This window comes from Eupeodes corollae, chromosome 3 (genome assembly GCF_945859685.1).
Source record: "Eupeodes corollae chromosome 3, idEupCoro1.1, whole genome shotgun sequence".
NCBI classification, from domain to species: Eukaryota; Metazoa; Arthropoda; class Insecta; order Diptera; family Syrphidae; genus Eupeodes; species Eupeodes corollae.
The window spans coordinates 119,947,258-119,971,437 of record NC_079149.1 but is presented as its reverse complement, the minus strand read 5'-3'; the positions used below and the strand labels follow the sequence as shown (position 1 = coordinate 119,971,437).

Sequence of the window (24,180 nt, the reverse complement as noted above, 5' to 3'; positions counted from 1 at the left end):
GCAGGAAATAATGATTATTTTATAACATACACTTTAAATATTTTACGATCCAAAACTACCATTTAAATTCGTATAGAAAAGTCGTCCTCTTCCTTATTAGCATATGAACATTTAAACATATTGGACATGCGCCATTTTCAAAAAAAATCAAAGTCAGGTGTTGATGGGTTAATGGTGTCATAAAAATAGTAATTACATTGTTTTAACTACATACATATTTATGTAGATATGTTCTTAAATTATAATGTTAAACTTTTTAGTTTCGCTTTGCTTTTTTGTTTTATGATCAGACATTAGCCGTCACAGAATATTGATGACTTCTTTTTTAACGATTTTTAAATGTTCTGGTTTTGATTATAGTTTTCGAAAAAAGTTTCCTATTCTTGTTTGGATTTAATTGGGTTTTGTTATAGAAAGCTATAAAATATTTCGAATTAATTTGATGTTTATTATTTTATTTTTGTTTTGTCTAAATGTTTTAACAACGATCGTCGCAGTCGGTGGCAAGATATCTTTAAAAAAACAAGCAGAAGCATTGCCCTCGATGTTTTTTGTTGTTGTTTAATTGACGTTAAAGGCAAAGCTAAGTTTTCATTAATGGCTAAGTAGTGTGTAGGTGCTTGTTTTTTGGCTTTCACTACCATTTTTTAAACTTTAAAAAGGTTAAGTTTGATGTAGACCATTAAAAACTGGAACAACATATCTAAATTAAGGCTTGTTTCCACTATTTAAATTCTACTTCAATTTCATCATTCATCTTATCTTTGTCTTGACTTGGATCAAAGATCAATAAACTGACCAGGTTTACGAAGAGATGAAACAACAATAATTAGTTTCGCTAAAATTAGGGTAAAGGTGAAAAAGGTCTACTTCTTCTTTATTTCTATCGTTTCTATTTTGAATTTATTTTAAACTCAATATTCCCAAACCAAATGAACTTATCAAAAGTCATTAATTTTAAAACACGATATTTTTCTGTCAACAGCCATCAGGTGTACATATTTTTGTATTTCTCCATTCTGTCATTAATTTTTACATTTTTTCTTTTTTGCCAACAGTGGTTGTCGTCAGCGTCAAATTGTGTGTTGCTTTTGCACTCACTTTATATATATTTTTAAGTGTTAACATACACAAATCGCTTAAGTTGCGGATAAGAAGAAAAACTTGTGCACCTCTATTATAGCTCTAGGCTAATGGGTTCAAACTCATTAGCGTAAAATAAAAAAAAAATTGGAAAAAAACAGCAACTATGTACATATTCTGGTTGAATGAATTTTTTCTTGTTTAGTTATTGGTATTAAATTTGTATGAGTTTGATAATTACCAATCTAGGGTATTAATAATAATAATTATTATTGTACATAACATGGGTACATGAGCGAACCATTTCAGTACCAGCAGCAGCAGTAAAAGCTGAGAGTTGGTTGTTTCGTTGTACTCTTAACCACTCGATCAATATGGTCATGTGGGTTTTATAATTGGAAAACTATTAAGAGCTAATAATTTTAAAGTTTGAAAAAATTAAAGCTAAGTTGGTAATGAATGAAATTTGCGTGAGTTTTTAAAGCTACGACCTTTGTGTTTTGAATACTTTTTGAATTTAACTTCTGTTATGCAGAATGTTTCAAAATAATTAGAAGTTTCATCTTTATCCATGGATTCAAAAGTTGTTAATAACTCGCTTACTTAATCTTTAAAAACGAAATTCCTAAATTCTTTCAGAGTCCTACGCAATATCCTTTTTAGCTCTCAGCTTCAGAATTGTGGTTTTGACAAAGATACAAAATTTATTCGAAATTCCTATTAACAAACTTCTTATATCATTTTGGTTTCCAGAACTTAGTTCTGAGACTTCGTTTTTGGGTTTTAAGGTTTAGGTTACGGATTTTAGTTTTGTGATTTTTTTGATTCACTAGGCTTAAAGATTTTGGTTAGTATTTTAGGTTTTGGGATTTTCGTTTAGGAATTCTGTTGCAGCCATTTAGTTATGGATTTTGGTTTTCTAAACCTTTTTTGGATTTTGGTTGGGTTTTAGTTTTTTGATTATGAGTTGAGTATATTTTTTTGTTGGGATGTTACCTTCATTTTGTGATTAGCACCATTTTTCTTTTGGGACTATAGTTGCAGCACTTTGTTTGTGAAATTTTGTTTTTGGGATTATGGTTTGTAGATTAAGAGCTAATAATTTTAAAGTTTGAAAAAATTAAAGCTAAGTTGGTAATGAATGAAATTTGCGTGAGTTTTTAAAGCTACGACCTCTGTGTTTTGAATACATTTTGAGTTTAACTTCAGTTATGCAGAATGTTTCAAAATAATTAGAAGTTTCATCTTTATCCATGGATTCAAAAGTTGTTAATAACTCGCTTACTTAATCTTTAAAAACGAAATTCCTAAATTCTTTCAGAGTCCTACGCAATATCCTTTTTAGCTCTCAGCTTCAGAATTGTGGTTTTGACAAAGATACAAAATTTATTCGAAATTCCTATTAACAAACTTCTTATATCATTTTGGTTTCCAGAACTTAGTTCTGAGACTTCGTTTTTGGGTTTTAAGGTTTAGGTTACGGATTTTAGTTTTGTGATTTTTTTGATTCACTAGGCTTAAAGATTTTGGTTTGTATTTTAGGTTTTGGGATTTTCGTTTAGGAATTCTGTTGCAGCCATTTAGTTATGGATTTTGGTTTTCTAAACTTTTTTTGGATTTTGGTTGGGTTTTAGTTTTTTGATTATGAGTTGAGTATATTTTTTTGTTGGGATGTTACCTTCATTTTGTGATTAGCATCATTTTTCTTTTGGGACTATAGGTGCAGCACTTTGTTTGCGAAATTTTGTTTTTGGAATTATGGTTAGTAGATAATGTCTTGGGATTTTCGTCCATTTGCGTTTTTGATTTCGATAATATAAATCTTCCATTAGGGATCTTGGATTTAAAATTTAGTTTTTTTGAATTAATAATTTTTGATTCATTCAAATTTAAGCTTTTTATCCGTAGATTTGACGATTTTGGTTTTGAAATTTGTATTTATTAGTTAAATTCTTAATATCGGTTTGGGAAATAGGCTTCGATTTTTTTGGGATTTTCATTAAGTTTTGCCCACTTGGTTTTGGTATTGTATTTTCAAGATTTCTAAAGTTTAGTTGCTTTTGGGATTTTTTTCCAAATTTCGTTATTTTTATTTCCAAATTTTGGGATCTTAGATTTGGACTCTTAGATTCGTAAGTTTTGCTCTTAAATAATTATCTATTACAATTCTTGAATTTGGAATTGTTATTTTAAATACTTTAAAATTTGTATGAGGATTTTTATATTCTGGGTTTTGGTTTTTAAGGGATTGATTTTTAGTTTTGGGATTTTGGTTTAAGAATTTGTGTTATGCTATTTTGGTATGGGAATTTTAATGTTGGCCTTCGTGCCTTTGGAGTTTGGTTTTTGTTATTATTGAAGTATTGTAATGCTTAAACTGGGGATTATAATTTTGACATTTTTACTTTTGCTTTTTTGTTTTGATTTAAGGATTTCTGGTACAGTATTTTCGTTTTAAAATATTGATTTTTTAGCAATTCGTTTTTATTGCAACTAAACTTAACAGTTCTATAACATTATACCCTTAATTTTTATGGACAAATATATACAGTAGCGAGCAAAAAAAATGCAAACAAAGAGCTCAAAAGCAATAATTGTAAACTGTATTTTTCGTAACGGTAAAAACTGGCTTTTGTTTTTGTACAATGTAATCACAGTATGTGGAGGTTTGATATTGATAAGCATTATTACCGTGCTGCTCGTCTGGTGTCGTCAGAAAAAATTTTAAGTGGTAAATAAGGTTTTCAGTGCGAGCAAAAAAAATGCAAACGGCAAATATTTCTACGAAGGTAAGTAAAATAAATATATTTTTTTGTATAAATCAATTGGAATATGTAATAAATAGAACCACCTATCGACAGATAGCAAAAAAGCTATCATAAATGCTGTTAATAACGGACGGTTCATGCAGGATATTGCATTGGAGTTTGGAGTGGCGATATCAACAGTTTCGCGCATTGTCTCCAGATATCGGGCACGAGGGGATGCCAATCGGAAGGTTGGTAGTGGCCGCCCACGCAAGACAACCTCCAGGCTAGACCGAATCATTGAAAGACAAGCTAAAGTCCATCCTCTAAAAACTGCGGTGGAAATTATGCAAGATGTAAACGAGCAATATGATGTTAACGTAGGAGTGCATACAATCAGACGACGTTTAGTCGATGCGGAACTTTTTGAAAGACGGCCGGCCAAAAAACCTTTCATAAGTTCCATCAATAGAAGAAAGCGGCTTGACTTTGCGAGGCGCCATATCCACTGGACAAGCGAACAGTGGGCTAAGGTCTTATGGAGCGATGAGAGCAAGTTTAACTTGTTCTCATCAGATGGCATTCACTATGTGCGAAGGCCTCCAGGACATCGTTATAACCCCAAGTATCAAGTTCCTACCATTAAACATGGAGGAGGATCGGTTATGGTGTGGGGTAGGTAATATAAGATAGTCAAGAAATGAAATTAATAGCTCTGCTATTTTTAAGGTTCGTTTTCTCGTGAAGGAGTGGGTCAATTGTGTCAAATAAGTGGTCGGATGAATGCCGAAATGTACAGGGACATTTTGGAAAGCCATATGCTTCCACATTTTCGATCCAATATGCCCGAAAATAGCCTATTTCAACACGACAACGACCCAAAACATACCAGCCGGTTAGTAAGGAGCTACTTGGAAGAGGCCAATATCGATGTTCTGGAGTGGCCACCGCAATCTCCTGATCTCAATCCCATAGAAAATTTATGGGATCTTGTAGATCGGGAGATTAGGAAGCGGAAGCACTCAAATTGTGCACAGCTGATGGATCACATTCGATCGGAATGGGAACAAATACCATCAAATGTTTTGGAGTCTTTAATAGACTCAATGCCAAGAAGATTGCGCGCTGTTGTTTCGAATAAAGGCTTCGCAACAAAATATTAATATGAATAAATATAATATGAACTAAAAACGAAAAAATGTTATCAAAAAATATGAATAAATCACTTTAATTTATTGTTTTTCACATATTTGCATTTTTTTTGCTCGGCTAAAAACGCATATTTAGGTAGACTTTTGGCCAAATAATTGCCTTGAAGTAAAATATTCCACAAATCGACCCTGTTTCGTGAAAATACAACATTTTCAATATTGTGTGCCAAATTTGGTAGCATAACGATGTAAAATGACTTAGTTATCATAGAAAACTCTTTTAACCTTTTTCGTTTGCATTTTTTTTGCTCGCTACTGTATATGTAGTTCTTAAATATTGTCATTTACAAATAGTCGGTAAAAATTTGGCATACTGAAAAATTCTGTTATTTTATCTTACTAATTTCAATACTTATGTATTTTTAAAATTTGAACTAATTTTTGTGTAGTCATTTTTTTTTAAATTCTATAGATATAGTAAACTCCTCAAAAAATTATGCAAATAATTCATGTGTTTTTTGTTTGCCCACCTGCTAGAGGTCTTATGTCCAATAGCTTTTTATGGTTTTTATTTAAATTAAACTTCAATGCTAATTGGAGTTTAAGTAAAGTTTAAAATTTAATTATTGCCATTAAATAACTTCAACCGTCACCCGCAATTCTTCCACAACTGAAACAGAACTAAAACATAAATCTTAAAACTTCATTTTGTTTTGTAACGATAAATTATTATTTTTGAAGTGGAGTTTATATTTTTTGATAAATGACAAGCAATAAAACTACAACACCTGTAAAGTCTAATTCATATCCTGTCGATGTTTTGTTTAACATGTAAAATCTGTATACGCAAAAACCAAAAATCATTTATTATCTATAAGAAAAAAAATAAATTGTGTGTGTTATAAGTTTGCCACAAAAAAGGAGACTTTCACTAGGCTCGAAGTCATACGCAAGATACGAATGTCGAGAGTATTTACAATGCTAAGTTAGTTTTAAAAACAAGAGCTCATAGTCTAAAACTTAACTAAACTAATTAATCGTGATGTTGTCCAGCAAAAACACCAATTTATCTCACAGTACACTATATTTTGTCTAATTTCATTTTTGTTTCTTTTTATTATATTTTGTCTGAATTTAAGGAAAAAAAATAAATGCAATTAATTATAAACCATGAACACAAAATTTCATGTCGCATTCTCTCTTTCTCTCTTGCTGAATGCTTCCATTTTTTGTTTGTTTTTATTTTCACACTGATCCTACTTCCAATGACTCTCTTAAACTCCGACTGACCGACGGACGATGTCGTCATCGTCGATCGCCAAAATGAAGGCAAAAACACACAAATTCGATCACCACTACACTATAGCCTCTGGTCCTCTGGAGTCGATTATATAGAAGCTATAGGTAGGTAGGTTTATAAGTTGATCGATTTGATAGATATCACAATTCCAGGTAAATACCAATTGCTTTCGAATTCAGCCATAAATCATTGGGCCTCAGAAATGCAAATTTATTACACTTGGTTAGAGCATTTTACTCAGCAAATTAGCCATGATCCGTGCGTGCTTATGCCGGCTTTGATTAGTGCACTTTAGCTTGTCTTAATTTTTCTTTCCTTCATTGACAAAATGAGTTTCAAACAAGTATCAAACAAAAAAAAAACTGAAAATAAACTAAGAGACCACTCTGGCAAATAAATTTGTCCGAGGCGTGTCTTGGGCGCGTGAATAATCTGTAGATCATCACTTTGATATGAGAATTGCCTTATTGCCAGCAAGCAGTTGTAACAGCTACATATAAGTACTTTTTTGTGGGGTGAAGCCAGTGTACCTACCGTCGTGTCGTCGTCGTCGCTTGTTGATCGTCGCTTGGTCGTACGTTTATCCATGAAGGAAGCACAGCCTCAAGTTGTGTGTCTCTCATGATGTAAAAGCCAGCAATAAATGTTGATTAATTTGTTTCAAGTTGAAGTTAGTAGCACGATTATTGTGTCGTTGACGACGATACGCTTGTATGAACAAAAATACATCGTTTCGTTTTGAGAGTTTTCCTTTTTTTCAATTTCAACTCCAGCAAAGGATAAGCTAAGTTGGGTAAGCCAAAAAATGTCTGCTGCGATATATTAAAAAAGGCTTGGTAAGTTTTTAATCGCAACCAAAATGTGTTGGGGTGCTAGGTCAAATTTCGTTTGAAAAAGTCTTTAGACCGTTGACATACTCAAGTACTTGTTAAATATCGAAACCAACCCCTCTCATTTCTAAAAAAAATGATGTATTCCAAAGTGCAAAGAGTGTTTTATTGATAATGGCTTCTTTCAAATTCTTCAAATTTAAAGTTTGGGTAAAAGTACCAAATGTTAAGTCCATTTTTTTTCAAACCAAAATGATTTATTGTTCAAAGTCAACTTTAATAATAAGTTCATAGAATGTATCGTTTATAAATAATAGCAAATGTGTATGTAGGTCAATTTCATACAAATTTGGACCTCAACATTAAATGTAATTATTATTAAGGTCTAATGTTTTGCTTCTTCAAAACAAACCACTCATCAATGTTCCAAACGTCTGTGCGTTTGTTCCGTTCAGCTTAACATGATCAGCTCAGTCATAATAGACCAAAGAACTCTAGTTCTTCCAATAGTCGGAATCGTAAAGTCTGTATGAAAATAGTGATCTATTTATTAAATGATATATTTGCGTTTTGGAAGTGTGCAGCGCGAAAAAATGAAAATAAACTAAGAACAAGTGCTATGTGCGTTTCAGTGTGCACTACAATCATTATTCTATCAACTGACAAGTAAACAAACAAAGCTCCAGTTAAAAATTAAAAACATGATTCCCCAAGATTCCGTTGCAATCGAAGTGTAGTAACATTTTTTTATTTTCAGAGAAAATTAGTTCATGTTGATTTCTGACCCAAAAAGACTCCAAATAAGTTGACTCGATCATTGAAAATATTTACTTTAATTGCACTCTATTCAAGAATTGGTTTGAAATCCATTCAAATGCATTTTTTCTGACTAAAAACATGTGGGGTACACTCTGGCGTATACGTACTTTTTGATAGAACCTATAAAACACCAGATTTCATTGAGTTTTTGGAAAGTGTATTACATTTATCATTATTCTCTTGAGGGTTCGACTTCCTTTAAAAAGGACAGGCAGTACTGATACAATGTTCAGAAATAACACCTTAATTACTTAGAATTACGTGGAAATCAATAAATGCCATGGTTCAATCCAACCTAAACGATTTTTGGATACTAATAGTTTTTATATGGATAATTGGACCGAAGAAGTTTCTATTTGGAAGGAAGATCATATTTATATCTGTCATTTATTCGGTCTATTTTGTTAAGCAGTATGTGCAGCTTCTAAAAATTATGAACAATTATCAAAGCTGTCGATTTTATGGTTGCCATATTCCTTATACCGAGACGACGATTTCTAATATAAAAGATGAATTTCAATCCCTTCAAAATCACCTTGATTTGTTAGCCGAAATCATACACCGAGTCGGATTTTAAACATTTTTCGATGTATATGGTGGTCAAAATTTCAACACACTAACACACTTTTTCAATTAAAAGAAATTGAGTGTATGAAAGATTTTATTACTACCCATCAGTAATTGTATAAACCGCTTGAATGGATTTTGGGTAGACAAGGTTCTAGTCACTTAGGAGACTAATGTCAATACCGATTACCGGTTGACCTTCATTTCAACCTGCATAATCTCAACATTATGGAAGTACACACATCATAAATGCACTGAATTGAAAATGTTTCTATTAGTCATTTTTATTGGATCATGTTTAATTCTCTTCACCCCAACTTCTCTCTTCGGCAAATTTTAAAATGAAAAATAATTTATGCATGCGCTAGCAATTGGTACACACGAGTTCGCCATATGACCAATCAATTATCGATTATTGGTTAAAGAAATTGAATTCAAATCATCAACTTTGTATATCAACGTTCTTTGAACTCCTGGCCAATCTATACAGCATCTTTAAACAAACAAAAAAAAAAGGAGAAAACCAAACCGCCACTGCCGCCGCCGACAATATGGTATGGTTCGTTCACATCAATATCTTACTTGCATCAATATACTCTCTTGTATACCGGCAAAGCCATCATTTTCAATTAAAAATCATTGATTGCACTTAACGACGATAACTTACATGCTCTCCACAAAGCCTACCCCGATGTCTAAAGAAATTATTTCTCCATAAATTTGCCAAAAGAAAACAAATACAAAAAAAACAACATAAAAAGTAACCACAAAGTCCGTTTCAAGTATCGATTCAAAATCGATGGTATTTCTATAAGCGGTTTATTAAGAGTACCAGTAAAGAAAATAGGTACTAGCATGAGCATAGCACAAAACGTACCTACTGCAATATAATGAACCTATAATGGTAAAGGAAAGACTTAGTTGGACGTATCTATGCATCACAATACAAGGACTGCATTGCATTGCAGAATAAGCATTTTACTTTCCATTAAAGGCAACTAGCCGCACAGTAACTACTGTAATTTTGGAATTTGTTGCGAGCTCTCTCACAAAAGGAAGAGAATCCCAATCAGCCATATAGTCATCATAGTTAGCTTGGTATCTAGCTCTCGCGGTCCAAGCAGGGCTATTATATAAAAAAAGCCAATAAGACGATTTCAAAGAAGAAGAAGAAGGAAAACCAAGAAAAAGAAGACGAAGACTTTATAGGAATTAGAAGACGTCATCACCTTAGATGGTGCGGTGGCGGTATTCGCATAAATGGTCACTAGACGTGTGTGCATCCGAATCCGACTATGACTCCGAAGCGAAAACCGCGAAACTCTAAGAATCGCTTTCAGCCAAAAAAGTGCATCATCTCTTTTTGTTTGTGGTATGCCTGTGTACGTTGGATGCTCTTAATATGGTTGTCTAATCTTTGTGCCATATATGTGGATAAATGTTAAGCGTTGATGGCTTCAACGAGGCTTACGATGGACATGAACATTATAGTTCGTAAGTGCAATCGAATATGGAGTTTTAACATTTTTATTTAATTTTATTTTTGTTATTTTTTTCTAGCTCCTAACTATCACCCACTCCTCGGCGGTAGTGGTAGCGGTGGCGGCTTGCGGTTTAACACTAAAAAAACATTATAGGCATATTACGACTTGCCACTGCTTGAAACTAATAAGGGATAAGATAATGTACCCTGCATTATGGCAAACTTTCCAATATTCTGTTTTTAGAAGTGAAAAAATTTGTATGACATAAACTAATTTGTCCAAGTTGCGTCACAATGCTAAAAAGGATTTGATCAGTTATAATGTGACACAGGACGTTGTGTAAGATGAGAAATATGAAAATTCTTGTGATTTAATTTATGGACAGCTTAAAACCATATATCCCATCGATTTCTTATTTTGACACTTCTTAAATTGTCCGCAAAACAAGATACCAATCGGACAGTAGTTTCTTTTTTGTTTGCCGAAATCAAAAATTGCAATCAATAATTATGGAATAATAATCGAACGTTTGAATTTTCACGATTCACGACTTGAAGCAGGATAATTGATCAATTATGTTTTAATCAGCCGATTTTCAAAAAAAAAGAAAAAAGAAGTCATCTGTCATCTTCATTTCGAATGTTAAAAAACCCGTTCGTTGACTTTATAACGAATGTGGCTGTCAATAAGCGACCAACATGGCATTTTAACTATTTTTTACAATGCTTCACCTTCTTAATGTGAGATCATTTACTATTTTTGTTAATATCAAAGTATCTTTTCCATCATCATCATCACCATCGTCGAATCGTGCAAAAATATAAAATTAACCAAAGCTGATAGACCAATTTGGAGTCTGCAAGGCAGCAGAAAAGAACAAACAATCACCAACAAAAAACTAGAGCGGCGAATTTACTTACTACAAAAAAGAGAGAAACGAAACGCTTGATTGGTGTTTAAACCGCAATCAACGCCACCAAAGCAAAAATGCTTGTCGGCACCATGATAACCACCATAACCAACCATAGCCACACATAGTCTTCATCCTCACCGCAGCATAGCCACAACATTACAAAAAATGTGCAACAATTGTTTTGATGTGATGTATGTTGTATGTGGGAGCAGCCATCAACAGCGAGGGCAATTTTCTTTTGCATATTCAAAAACCTTAAAAGAAAAAAATAGTTTTTGACGTTATTGGTTATAAATTGTTGTAGTTTAGTTAAGTGAGCAGAGATGGAGCTTTTTATTTTTGTTGTTTGCTTCCCAGCGCTACTAGCAATAGCTGCTAGCTACCACCAACCAACTAACTGCCTCTCCTTTTTTGGTTTACCTAACGTTGATGAAAATCATGCGGAGGTATTTAATGTGTGGTATGCACGATTTCATAAGAAGTGGTCATTGAGGTTACCCCCATAAGCCATATACTGCGTTCAGGTAAAAACAGACATTTGAATTATAAACACATTTTTTTTGAGAGTTTTTAATATTTTTTTGATTTTTTATTTTCAAGTTCGATAGTGCACACAATTGGAATTATTCAAATTGAGGTTTTTATTTTGACGATGGCCTTGAGCGGGTGCATGAAATAACTTACAAGTTGTGCATACATCAACTTAGCTGTATTTTAAATCATGTTATGTACGGGCTAGACCACATTTTTCATTTTCATTTCATTTGGGCTCATGAAACAGAGCACCGATTTAGCAATCAAATTATTGTTCACATTTGTTGCCACATTTAAAAATTAACCTGAACCTATTGACTTGTACTTTTATCGAAAATAGAGAAGATATTTTTTATATCGAATCTTTCAATTATTATTAGTCACCCTGTATCAGCATAAACTTGTCAGCAAAATAAATTTGAATTAAAAATCTTTAAGAAACAAAAAACAGCTTAAAACATAAAATAATTCCCACTATAAATATAACTATAACTTTTGATTTTGTTAACCATAAATAAACCCCTTTCTATGCCATCTAAGACTTTTGCGATTCCATGAATCGTCTTTTTCATAGCCAATTCTAAGCCTTTCATTTTTCTTCGAAGGCGGCAAAATGTTTAACATAATTCTTAATGAAAAAAGACCACACTACTATTTTTTCAGGTCTTTTAAGTCGAGTATTTTTTTCAACCGTCATTAATTAATCGATATCGTGTGAATTTTAAACTCATTCTGATTTCAAATTTACATTGTCACTTTTGAAAGGTGGTTCAAATGAAAAAGAAAAAAATAGCAAAGTCTTAAAATAGGTTTTTTATTTAAATTCAAACAATTTAAAAAAAAGATTTGCTATGAAGCAAATTGCTGACACTACTCGTGGAGCAAATTTATCACTCCAACAATACGATCTAGACGATGCGTTGATAGCTGCAAAGTATTTTGACAGTTTTGTTGACACATAAACAAATTCAAAGAAGTTGTGTGTGGTGATGGCGATAGTAGTCACAGATCGCAGTCTTATTGCATTCGAACTTTTATTTTGACAGTTTTGTCAATTTATTGCTTGAAACTGATATTTTTTTTTTGTCGAATACATAAACTAAGTCGAAAAGGGGTTTAAAATTATGCAAGAATTCGTGATTAAACAAAAGTTGAAGTTGAAAAAAAAATAAGAAGATGTAAAACCTTTTCCAGGAATCATCATCACATAACAATACAAAACAACACCTTTTTATTATTTCCCTTTTTTTCTTTTATATTTTTGACAAGAGCCTTCTCTTCTTGTCTTCTTTGTGAACGTGTGTCGTTTCTCCTACGACAAAACTGTCAACCCACAACACGTCTCTCTGACAGTTGTTCACACTTCAAATTTATTTCCATTCAATGATCTTCTCGTTCAAAAAAAAAAAATCCATTTCATTTCGTGCGTTCGTTCGTTGGTTTATTTTATATTCATCCGAGATCTCCTTTTTTTCCATCACTATATAACAAAATACAATACCTTCATATGTCGCACTCAATTAGTGCAGGCGGGAAAAGTCGGCTTCTTTTGAACGTGTCGTCGCCTTTCATCTCACATCTCGCCGTTTGGTTTCAAGATCTCTCCAACACCTGCAATGAAATAAAAATAAATATCGTCGAACCTACTGACTTATATGTATACAGTTACGGACACAATAAAATAACCACTTTTTATTTGTTAACATTTTTTTAAGCCTTATTTCTAAATAATAATTTAGATTTTGTTGAAATATTACGAAGATAATTAGAATTAATAAAAAAACAATGATTTTGATGATAAAATAATGGTTAGTATTACTCATAAGCCAAAAGCCTAAAACAATTTTGGAGCAAAACAAAACAATATCAACAAAAAAAAACTGTACGCTAGAAAATTAAGCTTTTGTTTTGTAAGTCAATACCTGTATTTCAAAAAGTGGTCCTATTGTTTTTTCCGTCGCTGTATTTGTGTTTGTGTATTATTAGTTAGTTGATGCGATGTGTGCTAAAAAGAATTATTATTATTCTCTGGGTTAGTATATTCTTTTGAAATTCGATACCGCAACTTTTTTTATCCTCCTTGATTTTTATTTTTTGTCTTAGCCAAAAGTCTCTTCTCAGTGGAAACGGTCAACAGAACCCAACACTGATGATTTTTTACGACAGCTTCAACCCTTTACACTCCATCTTCAACTTTAAGTTGCAGCTTCAACTTCATAACACCATCGTCGTCATCGTATCGTTCGTGGTGCTCCTAAGGTGTGACCGCGAATCTACCTGTGTGGATGAGGATAGTTTGCAATTTCTATCCTCAAGTTTCAGGTCTTCAATTTGCTTTTGTTTTTATTTCATTTCATTTTTGTTTTGTTTTTGTCTTTACTCGTCGTTGCACAGTGGCGTAGTTTATTAAATCGCTTGCCTTCATTAAGATAAGCCTCAGTTGGGGGTAACACAAAATCTCTCCCCGCTTAAAAGTTGTTTACTGTAGTTTATAGTTTGAGCAGTTGTGTTGTCCCTTTGTATTTGATATTTTTGTCTGAGGTAAGGATTTATTTAACTGTCGTGCTCTGTAGGATAACAGAAGTATCCTTTATTATATCTTTTAAGGAACCTTTCGCGTTTACTCGAGTTTTAAAATAAAGCAATTATTTCCCAAAATGTTGATTTTGTAGATCAGGGGTGGAATCGACTATGCTGATTGTTGATAATTGACAATAAAAATAAACGAATTTATTTTGTAAGGTGATAGTCAAAGTGATACCTAAAAAGCTGTCACAACAAAAATGTGATAGTCGTTTTGAAACAAATATGTTTTTTCCGAATAGAGCTATCAGACGCTTGCACAAACGACTGGAATATTTTCTTTCTTTCATTGCGAAAATTATAGTTATAGATTCCACCCCAGAACTAAATTTCCAGAAAATCAAGGATTTAACAGCTCTCGAATAAACATTCAAAATAATAGGAATACACTTTAACTATGAATAAGAACGTTTTTTACAACCTCCACTCTCAGGCTATAAACTAAGCCTTTGATCAACCTATCGACATGGTTAAAGTTTATATTTCACTCCAAGAGTTAATGAGAACTTTATTGTTTTTCTTTTGTATGCCATAAAGTTTATTTTATCATTTTTTGTTTGTCTTATTGCGATTTTTGTAGAAGTTATTGAAACGAGAACGTTTTAATTTGAGGCCAAGATCATAATTCGCTACTTGTTTTTTTTTTTAAATGCATCAAGAAGTCATTTTTTATTCTACAAAGAGCTGCATCATGATTTCTAAGTAGCAGTTAACTTATTTTTAATGATTGTTTTATTGACCTTTTTAATTTTTAATCTGTTAGTCACTATTAATTTGAAGTTAGTCCTAAAGAATAAAGTATCATTAGCGACAAAGTTAAAAGTTTAACAAATATCATGATACTTAAAAAAGTTTTAACTAGCTTGAGAAGGCTTTAGATGCGTTTTATAGTTTTGCTTTTTTTCTTTTCGTTAGGAACAGATTAACTTCCAATTAAATTCCTCTTCGTTTACTAATGATTTAAAATGTTTGGTTTAATTACAAACCATATCCGTTGGGTTTATTGGTGATTGTATTAAAAATCCTTAAGTCTAAGAAGGAATCTATATTGTCATAAATGCAAAACAAGAATATTTAAAACAAATAGTATTATCTTCCATCCCTGACAACATTACTCGCACACAGGAATGGTTGAGAGTTGTAACTTATTATTTATTTATTTATTTTAATATTTTCTACGGTTATGTTGAAATGTCACACTTACTTCCAGTTTTGTATCAAATTTAGAGATACAATTAAGTTTAGTTTAGTTTTAAAAGTTAATTAAAAAAGCAATGAATAAATAAATCTTTGATGATAATGAGCAAGTTTTAAGCACTTTTGAGGTTTCATTTCCATTCGTAATAAAAATATTAATTTATTTTTTATTCAAATCTGTCAAACCCATTTTGTTCACCCTTTTTCCGAATTCGATTGTGGGATGAAAGAAATTAATTCATTTTAGTTCTTAAATCGGATGATTTCACCCCCTTTGCCGCACCAACATCAATCAAATTAAATGGTACATTCTTGTAGATTTAATACATAAATCAAAAACAATGAATGTTGAATGAAAATTTGACACTGATTTAAACGAAAAGAAAACAACATTGATCTGACTTTTACAATAGAAACTAGTTGTTGATCAAAAAGACTTTTGATTTGACAGTTTTGTAAGAACTTTGGTTTTGTAGTTGCATTCCAAAGCATAATATTTACAAAAATTTAGGATTTACATTACATTTTGTAACATGGATATTGCTATCAAATTCGTAACTGTTCTTTTTAGATTAAATTTATTTGATTAACTTAAGTCAATTTTAATGCATGCGCTTTTGACGTTTACATATGTGATGAAAATGCTTTTGACATTTAAGCATTTGACATTTGTTAATATGACGTTTACATATTGTACATTTGTTTTGCGTATGTACTCGACGTCAACTACGTTATTTTTATTTGGAAAGTAAATTTAAAATTAAATTATTACAAAATAAAATCAATGCCTTTGCAAACAAAATTTTGTTTAGCTTTTGCAAAAGTTGGCCTTCAGCAATTTTTCAATAAGAACGTCATTTTGATAAAAATTACATTTTGAAATTGTTTTTTTCATAAAATTTCAGAGATTTTGTTTTAACAAATAAATAGGTGTTATTTTTGACATTTGTAGATAACGACTTAGTATGCTAAGGAAGCATTAATTTAAAATCAATTTAAGCATTAAAAATACAAAGGAAGACCTTTAATGTTATTGGTTAACGATTTTAAATGGAAATATTAATTTTTGAAATGTGCACTTTTTTTACCATATTGAAATTTAAAAGCAATCAAAAATGTCACTGTGCTGTTGCTTTTTTGTTTAGAAAATATTTCAATCTATTTTTGTACGGCTTCAAAATTCTGGTTAAAAGTTCTAACTGATCAGCTAGAGCTTCTGGTCCGATCACTGTAGAATTAAAAAGTTACCTTAAACTTATGCAAGGAAGGCTTCCAAGACTTTAAGCAAGTTTTTAACATAATTTGCTATATCTTTGACTGTTACATCTTCTTTTCGACCTATTGATACTTGGTATTAAGTCGTTTATGTCGTTAGCTATTATCTCGTTTTTAAAATTTCAAACCACGTTTATATATTTTTTTCTAGGAAAATAGTAAAACTGATAAGAACCAATGATTTCTAAAGAATTTTCTTTGCAACATCAAAACTCTTCCCTACAAAATTCTTCAAAACATTTATCTTATATATTTTTCTGCCTACATTAAATTTCTATATAAAACAAAATAAAACTATCCAGGAACTTGAACGAATAAATATTTCAACACGTCCTCTTCATTCCATTCTCGTCGTCGTCTTTGTCGTACACACAAACACAACACACAACCATTAGATCTCAAAGATATAAAATCCTTACATCTTTTCCGCCACCATACCACAAGCCGAGCTGCCACAAAACTCGTATCGTATACATATTTCCTGCGCAAGCTGCTTCTCTATTCTGAATGTCACATCTGATGATGACCCAAGCCCGATTATAGGTTTAGAAAGGGTACATTATACATAAAATATTTCTATAGCCCCGGCTTTAGCTGGCTTGGCTTGGCTTGGCTAGCTCTTGCATATGAATGCGAAGGTCTTTTGTTTTGGTTCTTTGTTAAACTTTTTTCACGCCTTCATTCTTACGAAGATATTTCCTAAATCAGAGTGATATATTAAACCTTTATCCCGCAATGCGTATACGACTTCCCCAGACGAACAATATTGCAAAATAAGAAGAAAGAAGTCTCGAGTGAGACTTTCAATAGAATCGATCCTTTACCATCATCATCATCATCAACTTCGGCATCAACTTCATTGCCAGAATTGAAGTTAAGAAAACGGACTTTTTTTGTGTACTCTCTATTCATGTGGTTGGTGCTTGGATTGGAGAACTATAAATCCTTTGGCCCAGCGGTAGACGGACACTCAAGACGTTCTGCGGTGTGTTAAATTTGTGGCGGCCTCAGAAGGGCTTCACAATGAATGTGCCAAAGCCACGTCTGCTGCCATCTTTGTTGTCGTTGTAGTAATAGCCCCAGCAAAGATACCGCCTTCTTAGTCTTGGGCTTTGAAATGTGCAAAACTACGAGATGTGTCCTTGTTGTTGTTGTTGGTGGTGTTGTTTTTATGGGTCGAAAACCAAAAGCAGTCGCCACAAAATGCTGCGACGTTTCAGTATTTATGGGGCATGTGGCCAATGCTGGCTTTGGCTTTAGCTTTAGCTGCTGCTGCCTCTGTTTTGAATCGTATAAACCGATCGGCTGCCAAATGCGAGAAATCAAAAAACAAAAGCCCCATGAGAGGTGATCTCACATTAAAGTAACGTATGAAGCCAAAAGGGCCACTGCCATACTTTACCTGCTTTTTGTCTCCTCTCTTTCTCTTTTCTATCCCCCCTGGTAAATTGGTGCTTGGTTCGTGGCTGTCCGGTTTTTTGTTTTAACCTTTTTTGTTTTGGTCGTTTTTGATCCTTGGTTTTCCATTGTTTTTGGTGTTAACCTGGGGACTCGGGAAGGAGGGATTGCTGCTGTTGGCGGTTTGGCTGCTGCCACCACGGAGCACGGTGTTGCTACACTTCGCTTGCTGTTTGCTACTCGTGTATACCTGAAATTCGAGATCCTCAGCCCGCATCAGAGGAGTTTGAATACACGTGTAGATGTCATCTCCAATTTTTTCACGAAAATAAAAATGTGTATAAATAAAGAGGTAGGGCAGTGCAAAACAGAAAAAGGTAAAAACAAAACAGGACTAACGTTCGATCGTTGCATCGTCGTCGTCGCTCGAGGAAGGAAAAGGAACTTTCGCAAAAAAAAAATCACAACAACAACAATAACGAGAAAAAAAATATGGAACGGAAAGAACGAATTGAATTTAGATTACGCGTCATATTGTCGCCTCTGTTCGGTTTTATACTTGATTGGGCAGACAGCATCAGCGTTGGCGACAGGAGCTTCACTTCTCAATTTATATTCAATATATCTCTTAAAAAACAGATTGAGTGGGATTGTTTATTGGTTTACATATAAAACTCTAGTTGAATTGGAAACAGATGCTGATGGAAGTTAAATGAAGAAGTAGAAAATATGAAATTTAGCATCTTGACTTAGATGTCAGATGTCTTGCAATTTTGTTGGGTAGAACTATGAAAGTTTAAGAATTGACAGCTGACAGTTTATTTAAAAAAAGGGAAAATTACCCAAAAGAAAAACAAGTTTTATTGTTTAACCATTTTTTAAAAGAACTATTCAAAGCTTCGTGCTAACCGTTAAACCGTTTTAAACAAAGATTGATTGTAACTTCGTCAGCTGTAAAAAGATTAAAGAATTTATTTCCAAAAAATACAAACGAATAAAAATACAACTGGTCTAAGAAAAACTCATTTACTTTTACTAATAATCCTAAGAGAAATCCACTTAAAAGAAAACTGAATAAGAAAAATCTCGGTTATCTGACACTTTTTGTTCACATTCATTTTAACCAATTTTTCTTAACTGTTGACAGTTTCCTGTACAATTTCTTATAAAATCAATTAAACAGAAATCCGTTTAAGGAAAAATCGAGCCCTTTTGCTCATAGAACTTTTAACTATGGGTCACTTTTATTAAGAGTACCCCACTTTAGAGTGACCCTTTTAAGAAAAGAACAGGTTATTTTGGGCAAATTTTCCCGATATTTTTCAATGGAAAACCCGGTTACATGATTACTTTAGTCCAAAGTTCATATTTTTTCATATTCATATTTTCTCTTAGATGCAAACAAAAATTAGAAACGTAAAAAAGGACTTAACATTTGTTGATTTACTTGTTTTTTTTTTTTAACTTGAGCGTTCTACAAAAAGTCTGGTAAGTGTAAAAAAACTTAAATCCTTTCTCTTAAATTTAACTGTAATATTATATTCGGAACCAAGTTTTAATTTTCTTCGATCTGTTACCTTAATTTGTTGAACTTCCACAGCTCAGCTTCAGCGCCATTTTAATATTATATTCGGAACCAAGTTTTAATTTTCTTCGATCTGTTACCTTAATTTGTTGAACTTCCACAGCTCAGCTTCAGCGCCATTTCAAAGCTAAATCCAAGTTAACTCAAACTATGTATGGGGCTTTTAAAAGAGTTGACTAAACAGATGTTTTTGATTTTGATATTTTCATATTTATACTTCACTACAAGTCTTTCTTAGTTAACTTTACCTTGATTTATAACCAAATTTAACTGTGGTTAAGTTGAAGTTGAAAAATTAAGCTTTCTACAGTTTAATCTACTATCAGCTTTGTATTAAAATGTCTCTATTGTTTTTCTATGTTTCTGATATTCTTATTCGATAAGGTCTTAAAGTGTATGTGCTTGCGGTTCAGAAGGAAGTTATATCTTACTTAAATCCTTAACTTTGCTTAAAATCTCTGACGTTGCAAGTTCTATTTTCCAAATTGTATTTCAAAACGCATAACGTTATTGCAATTTAAATAAAGTCACTTTGAGGTCATTTCTCAAGAACGAAATAAAGCTATATAACCACACCGGCCGTCAGTGTAATTTTAAGTTTAAACAAAAACAACGCATCTTACTAAAACCAGTATGTCTAAAGTTTGAAAAGAAAATAATCCTCGAAAAACTAAAAAAAAAGAAAAATGAATCATTTGCATAAAGCCATTTTTTAAAACCTCAAATAAGCTTAAAAGTCAAACTAATTTGTGATCTTTAAAATTGTATAGCTTCCCACGAAATTATTCTGTTGACGCTGTTTCCTTAAATTTTCTCAGAAGCCGGTCTTCCAAAAAAACAAAACAAAAACAAACATTTTGTTTTGAAAGTGTCAGCAAAAAACACAAACAAAAGTAAATATGCAAACTTTTCGAAAGAACTCGTTATTGAATCAGCTTATTTCATAAATTTAACAAAGCAAAAATCTTTAAAAATGTGCGCTGTAATATTATTTGTCTAATGTTAACGACTTCCTTCTTAAAAGATGTTGGCTTTTATTAAACCCAAACGGAAATCCACGTTAAGTGTGTATTTTTATTCCCGACATATGCAAAATGATTTCCGTTCAGGCAATAAATATAATGTGTCGCTATAAGTTTTGATTTGTTCTACTTAAAGTGGATCATCTTTAATTCCATGAGATGTGATGGTGGAAACTCAATTCAAGTCATTCGCATGAAGTTATTATTTTCTTTTCACTTCAGCAACCAAGATCAATTTCATATAAAATCACCATAAATATACAATTTTATTGTCGGTCATAAAAAGTGATTTTATTACGAACGAGAATACTCATTCCATCGATTATTGCCGTGATAAAATGTCACATTTAAAGTTAAGAAAATAAAAAGAACTAAATGTCTGTTTTGTTATTTTTATTTCTTTGCTGTTTCATGTCATTTCCACACTGAAATTGAGAGGGTAAAGGAAAAGAGAAGAAGAAAGTGAGGTAAATCATTGCCCGTCCCTGCGCCCGTCTCGTCCTCTTTAAAATAATTTACATAATGTAGAGTTTGATTTTGACAGGTTTAGGGTCAAACTGTCATTCGTTGGGGTGATACCGACGAAGGTCTTTAACGCGATCTCAGCGTTTAATATCTCTTCTTTTTTATATATATTCGTAGTCATGTAGATTCAAAAATCCCAGATGACCAAACTGGATTTGTGAGGTTGATTCTTATCACGTGTGTTTGGGCTGTGCACAGCAAGAGTCCATCCAACTGCTGGCTGTGCTGCGTAAGCAAGTGTGACTTTTCAAGTAGTTTTGCTCCATATCCATATCTGAAAAATCCTAAATGCAATCATAAAAATAAAATTTATAATTTCAAGCCGAAAATATGAAATAGATTGATATTGATATTGATATAAACGTAAATGTAAAACGGTGTGATATGTGATCTCTTTTATTTTTATCTCCAGGGCACGTTACATGAGTTTTTGTTTACTTCGAAAATTATGTTTGATTTTGACATAAATTGTTTTGGTTATTTGTAAAAGATATATGAGAACTAAGAACTGTACGACCGACAACGTTTAAGGTGATTTATGGATGGAACTTAAGAGATATTAATGTTTTTGTTGTTGGGTTTGATATGTTTTTTAATGAATTTTTAACGTAGTATTATAGTATTTTTCTCACAGCGGTTATAAATTATAGTTTTTTTTCTCGAAGGCTAATCTGTAGCCCGTGAGTCTTTTTATTTTTGAACAGGAAAAGCTCGTTAGGTGATCATTTACTAAACAAGGTTATTCCAGAGATTGAAGTATCTATTTCATTTGGTCAGTGATTAAGTGAGGCTTCTCACTTAAGTTAAAGTTTTAATGATAGACTATTTTTTAATATGTATATCAATTCAAGGCTATTACACCGGAGGTTAAAGTCTTTTATACAGGGTGGTCCATTAATAAAAGTAACGTAAACATAAACTAGGCTTTAGCACGAGGGTTTTTGTAAGTTTTGAAGCAAAAGTAAAATAAGATTTTATGTTTTGATCTATTGCTTCTAATCACTTATAGTTTCATGTCAATTTGTTGTCAAGAAACGATAAAGGTTACATCTTGGCCATCTATTGTGATACTTTCTACTTAGAAAATAATTTTAAAGACAACTTTAATAATAACAATAAAAGAACTGTCCAACATTTTTTTTAATTGTTACGACTTTATAAATGTCATGTTACTTATATGACTAAGTACGAGTTCGAAGTAAAGAGAGGAATAATAATGTGACTAATTCTTTAAAAAATAATTTAAATAAATTCAATTTTTCTTTAGTAAACTTCCGTTTAGTAATATCAATTTCTTTGTTTCTGAAGTTTCAACAATTTAAATAGCGTGAAAAAGTTGTATGTTACGTACATATGTGACAAAATATATGCTAAAAACTACATTTTATGAAATTATTTTAACAAAAGCACTCACTGAAAAAGAAAATGTTATATCTTGTAAAATAAGTTTTCTTGTGACGTTAAATGTCACAATTTGAAATAAGACAACTTTGTATAGATTTAATTTTCAAATAGTAACCTTTAAATATTTCCAAGGCGACAATTTTCTCTGTTGAGAATGTGACTTCAACAAAACATGCAAAATATTTTCATTTAGCACAATAGTTGAAAAACGCATCCTCATTTAAAGGGCATTTTTGTGACAGTTGGTGTGTAACCTAACTGCAAAAAAACATACATTTTAAATGAATTGGGTGTGCAAATAGAATACCCGTTTACAATAACAGGAAATTTCGCTAATAAAAATAAGAAAATGTGGAATTAACCCTCACCCAACTTGGTGCGCGAAACTGGAGACATCTAGCTAGGGGCAGAGCTAGATGGAGAAGTTTGTTGGGTGAGGCCCTAGTTAACACAGGACTGTAGCGCCACCTAAAGTAAGTAAGTTTGATAAAAGTATGAAGTGCATATTCGTAACGAGTGTGACACACTCTTTAAATTACTATACATTCAATTTGACATTTAAATTTAAAACCTTGGTATTTTTGTTGTCATTGAATACTTGTTAATTTTGTTGTTATTTTAAAAATTTGTGACGTTGGTGACACTTTTTATTTTATGCATTAAACGCGTTTTAATTAGCTGTTTTCAATACCAAAATGTACACCGTAACAAAAGCTATTGGTGACATAAATCGTAATCAATTGAATTTACAAATACATCTGCGATAATAAAAAGATGCAGATATGCCTTAAAAACATTGAAAATCATAAACATAAAATTGCAACATTTTAAAGGATTTACTAAAGTTATAAGTCCTCTTTAGTAATTTACAATGCTCAAAAGATAATATTTATAGTTTTAAACGATATCAGCACCTTATAATCTTTTAGTATTCTTTGACTTTTATTAATTTGCTAAAGTCACATGAATTCTGAGTTTCTGACACTCAAATTAATTGATTTTCTACCAAGATTAAAAGTTTGTTTGATTTTAACGAATTTACATTTTTTAGAAATGTTTAGAATGCATACTTTCTAGTAAAACAAAATCACTTTTTTACTATCAGTAAAGTATCAACATTTTGGAATACTAAACGAATTTATAAAAACTAGAAAAATGATAAGTCCTTGCCAATGAGCTGTTTAAAATTTAACACTAATCTTTTTAATTTATCTGGAGCTAACTTAAAATGTTTTTCGAGTTCGTTCTGTATTCTGTATTCTGTATTCTGTATTCTGTATTCTGTATTCTGTATTCTGTATTCTGTATTCTGTATTCTGTATTCTGTATTCTGTATTCTGTATTCTGTATTCTGTATTCTGTATTCTGTATTCTGTAATAGTTAAATAATTTATCACTATTTTATTTAAATCACATTTTGTGTCTTTTACTTCTTTTTTTAAACTTTATTGAAAAACTTTTCAAATCTAAACAAAAAACGGTTTTTCATATTTTAAAAAATACACAATAATTAACATATTTTCATTTTGAAGAAAGCACTCGCCTTAGTTTCTTTTTTGATCCTAAAAAATGTAACATTAAGAAGTTTGTAAAACGAACTGATTTAAAATTAAAGCCTTTACAAACTTAAGCCACTGTCTCATAAATTCCTACAAAAACGTCATTTTCTAAAGACTGCTTCAATAACTAACGTTCGTTAAAGTAAGGCTACGAAATTTATCTCCTTAAATTTCAGCGGATATTACCTTCCGCACAATATACTC

General features: G+C 31.8%; 1 protein-coding gene and 1 long non-coding RNA gene across 2 annotated transcripts in view; one reads left to right on the top strand and one right to left on the bottom strand.

Moving 5' to 3' along the window:
- Window positions 1-24,180, top strand: part of LOC129951788 (bone morphogenetic protein receptor type-1B) — a 209,149-nt gene that overhangs the window by 15,816 nt on the left and 169,153 nt on the right. The gene's annotated exons all lie outside the window — the stretch shown is intronic.
- On the bottom strand, window positions 12,644-13,957 carry LOC129951789 (uncharacterized). The gene is made up of 3 exons (XR_008782229.1): window positions 13,489-13,957; window positions 13,351-13,433; window positions 12,644-13,039 (listed from the first exon to the last, which is right to left on the bottom strand). It is a non-coding gene; the product is annotated as an uncharacterized LOC129951789 (long non-coding RNA).